Source organism: Numida meleagris, chromosome 2 (assembly GCF_002078875.1).
Source record: "Numida meleagris isolate 19003 breed g44 Domestic line chromosome 2, NumMel1.0, whole genome shotgun sequence".
NCBI classification, from domain to species: domain Eukaryota; kingdom Metazoa; phylum Chordata; class Aves; order Galliformes; family Numididae; genus Numida; species Numida meleagris.
The window spans coordinates 61,167,940-61,172,600 of record NC_034410.1 but is presented as its reverse complement, the minus strand read 5'-3'; positions in this window follow the sequence as shown (position 1 = coordinate 61,172,600).

Sequence of the window (4,661 nt, the reverse complement as noted above, 5' to 3'; positions counted from 1 at the left end):
CAACCTGACAGGAATTTGGAAGTGTGGCTTCAGATGAGCAGCCAATAGACAAGGCCTAGGTGTCTCTAGATAAAAATCTTTCCTTGGCTAACAGAAGATGAAGGTGCTGGGTATCCTGTCATTCTAAGCAGTCAGAAATCTTAGTCACAGCCCTCATGTTCAGCTGGAGATGCTCCTTTGTAGATAACAGCGCTCTCACCAGAGATAACAAAATGAATGATGCTGTAATAAATGGAGGAGGTGACATGCAGTATAGAATCAGTGAAACAACATGAAATTCCTGAAAATTTTCAGTACATGACTGATGGATGCCTGTTTGAGTTAAACCAGAAATGCCACTGAGTGATTTGCTTCTTATTTGCTGTCTTCTCATTCAAAGTTGGGCGTTCTGATAAGGTGTTGCACAGCACAGCACATAGCAGGGGGTTAGCAAATTAAAAAATCCTAGTTTGCGTCATATGCATTTCCAGTTAAGTCAGAAACAGCTAGCATAGATTGAGAGCAGTTCCTCTGACCAATTCTCTTCAACACATCAGTGAGGTCTACCATGCCAAGTGTATGCTGTGCAATGCCAAACAGCCTGGCAGATGGCAGATGATAGAGAACTTGATAACAAAAAGTATTAGTAATGAAAAATTTTTATATTTGTCATTGTTAGAATGTCATAACACACCTCACAACACATTACTAGGCCCTCCAGTTTGGGTTAAATAGATAGAACACGAAACACAGCCTGGCCAACTACTTGAGCAAATACAATTAATCCTCAGGTGTAGCTACAGAAGGTCATGCCAGGACAAGAGCAACATCCAAAGCTGCCAACTAGCTACTATCTAAACAAGAGGTTTCAGTGTGTTCTTGGGAACCTGACATACTTATGGCAGTTGTGACCGTACCAAACTCAAATATGAGAAGCTTGAATGACAGGAAGGCTTGCAGGAAGACTGAGAGCTGATGGTTTCACCGTGAGGACATGCAACTGCAGCTGGCATGGCTCCTGTGCTGGCAGAAGGGGCACATGCCCACCCTGCTACTAACAACAAAAGTGAAGGCAACACAGATGCCAGGTGCTGCTGAATGAAGCATGGGACGAGGAAGTCCTTGAGATGCTCAGGAAGTGGTCACTTAACCCAAGCCCTGTGGTGTCAAACAGCCTCTTGGCATCGATGGGTCCTGGCACCCCCCTACGTGCACAGCATGTGTGTTTTGGGGGCAGCAGGAAGAGAAGCCTATTTTGTTCTGTTTACATTATTTTCTTTCTTCTTTTTTTTTTCTCTCTCTCTTTTCAGCAGTGACTGGAGTGAACAGATACTGAACCCTGCCTCATGGCCAGGACATAATCCTCCTCTCCTTGGCCCAGAGCAGGAGATCAGGGCACAAAACTAACAGAGCTTGCCCCTCCCAAAAATGCAAAGTGTGGCATCCTCCAAAGGCACCATGTGCATTGTAAATCACTTTATAAATTACCTGCCTGGAGCTCACTAAAGGACTGACTCACTCAGGGAACAAAGAGCAGAGAGGGACACAGTGATGCTGGTGTCCTGCAGAGCATCTCAGGGACCTGGGGGAAGGTTATGGGGCATCCAGCTGGGGGAACACGCCACAAAGCTAACAAAACATGGCAGAGCAAACTGCATGAGGCAGCCCATGCTGCAAACAGAACACAGTGTGGAAAGAGGAATAAAATACCTCATGTGCTCCATGTGGGCCTTCAAAACCCAGCGGGGATAGCTAGCATATAGTGGTTGTGCTGAGGTCAGGCTCCTGGTTGCAGTGCAGATATACTCTGACTCGGACTGGGGAAATTATTGACATGGGAGCAATAATGAGAAAATCAATTGCTGAGTCAGATACCATTGACTGCAATGAAAATTTTGTGCATGAAGGATCTGCAAGATAAAGACCCAGGTTTTCTTTTAGGGTAGATGAGTTGATAGAGATGCAAGAAAAGATAATGTGGTTAATATTGCTGCCCTTGTTCCCCTGCATTTCCAGCTGGAGTCAGGAGCATGGCCTAATGGCTTCGGCCAAAGTTTAGGCTGTGATTCTGCACATTTTTGAAGATGTGCGTGACTGCGAAACGGGAACGCTGTATTTATGGTCTGGGCCACTGCACAGTTTCATTAAATTTAACGTTAGAGCTAACGTATCGGCGAAAAATACAGGCCGCTAGTGTCACCCCGCGTATCTCTGCACTTAATGCGGGACACTTGACTGCAAATGCCTTCAATTCCTGTGCCATTGTTTGCAGTGGTTTGCAGTCGTAGTCAAAGCCTTTAATCAGTGCTCCATTCATTCAGGCAGGGGATGAAGTGTAAAAAACCCAGCCCCTTCCCCAAAACGACCTGAGAACAATTAATGCCATCACGAGCCATTCACTCCGCTTTGAGTGATGTTATCTTCATCTTCTGTCAACAGTATCTACTGGAAGATCATTAGTAGTCCCGAAGAAATGTTTATTATTGCCTTATCTCTCACACCTGCCCAGTCATATGTTTGCTTTTTGTCTCCACGGCAGTAAAAGTGCAGCGAACTGCAGAAGAGATGTGCCTTCACATAACAGGGTTGTGATTTTGTTGGAGAATTACAGCGGTAATTAAAGACCGCGTATACATTATTTCTTGACTTGGAAGTCTTTCTGCCCCAGGAGCCCTCCTCACCCATTGGGACCCACGTGTGCTTGGCAGAGGTGTACTTCAAAATGCCATACACGGCATGACCTTGGATGCGTTGCAAGAACGCAGTGCTGGGGTTAAGCTCTTCCCTGTTTCCACGGTGCACAGTCCAACAGGGGGGACAAGAGAAAGTGCCCCCAAATCACACACATGCATTTCCCGCACCTACTGCCGCCCACCCGAAATCAGAGGCAAATGTGAGGAGTGACGCAATCTCACGGCCGGAATATTTTTTTAATTAGGCGGCAGCCAAATGAAGAGTGATGTAGAACACCAGTAGAACACTGTGAGTGTAATTAGCCATTGTGCGCCTGAGAGAGCTGCGTATGGATTTTTTTTTTTTTTTTTTTTTTTTTTTGAAAGTAGGAGGAACCTGGGGAATTCGAACCATCCTCAGCTCCCTGTGCCAGGGCTGCTGACATGCACAAAGGAGCAACAACAGCCGCGTACCACTTGCAGCGCCGCTGGACTCATTCATTCATCGTAACATAATAATTTCATGTGGTTGCTGAAGAGAAGCATATGTTCCAGGCAGGCATCAGAAGAACAACCGGGCATTTAGATAAAGGCAATGAAAACTTGGTTTTAAAGTTCTAAATCCAATCCTGGGTAAAGAACGAACAAGGGGTCAGGGAAGAGAAATCTCGTTATTTAAGCTGACACCACCTAAATCAGATCTCACACAAACACAGAGCATTCGTCGTGGCGAGTCGGCTTCATGACTATTTATACCACCGTGCGCTGGCTGCGCACAGTCCATTCATAATTGTCTGCTTTTTCTAATTAATCACCAAAGACTTTTGCTTTGCCTACAGCTAGCTCGGGGGGACTCAGGACAGTGAGCCAAGGCCCATGCATCAGCTGCGGCTGGGGGAGGCTGCCCTGCTCCCCATGCGCCGTGGGGCTTGGTGCTTTCATCCCAGCCTTGTTTTCCCAGCACAGAGCCAGTTGGGGGATTCAGGCAGGGTTTTGCAGTTCAGAGGGTTTGATTTCCCTCTCTGCTATCCATGCATGTACTTGTTCCCCTCTCCTTGCTAAAGCAAGCAGTGCAGGATCTGTAGGGCTTCAAAGAGAGCGAGCGAGCTGGGTCAAATATTGCATGAACTTCTGCATTACCAATGTTTTCTTAATGAGCTCAGCATAATCATGCTAGCATAAAGACCAAGTCAGCTACTAGGTCCCTCCAGCTCCAAGGGCATGTGCAGTAGGCCTGGTTGCTCACACCTCCTCTGCACACGCCAAGAAGAGCAGCTTTGGGCTGCAAAGAAACTACTTTATAAATATGGGTTTGCCAGCCCAAGCTTGAGGACAGCAATATGGCCTCTGATCCTAAGGCTGACAGAGTTTAAGGCATGCAGAAGCTGTTCTACAAACAAACAAATGAGGCATTTTGGCTGGTAACAGAACAAGAGCATGCTCATTCTCCACACATTAAAAGAAAATGTAATTCTTATTAAAAAAAAAAATCATCCACTTTTTCCTTTGTTAGCGTTGATGAAGTTGACAGTACCAAAAGTCATCCTGATTAAGATCATATTGATCTACATCAAGATCAGAAAGCGATAGAGCCATACCATCTCTCAGGTGCACTCCAAAATAAGGCTACAAACTGTATCACTAATAATGTGGATGGAAGCTTTCTGGGGAGATATGTCCATCGACGTGACCTTGATGACATTGTGCCCACTGCTAATTCTGCAAAGAGTCAGCAGGAAAGGAGCACTCAGCAGAACAGCCACAGGTGCAGAATAAGGTTTGTACTGATGCAGATCAGAAAACACCTCCAAGAGCAGAACAAAAGGATTGCTCACTTGAAATATTCTGAGGACTCAAGCCAAACTGTTCTATCCATAGGGCCAGATGCTGCTTTTCCCTTGAGATGCTGGCTGCTTGGTGTGCACATTGCCACCTCGCTGTACAGACTGTGATTTTGCTGGGACATTGCCTATTACCCAGTTGCATGCTTAATTATGACTCTGGGCTTTG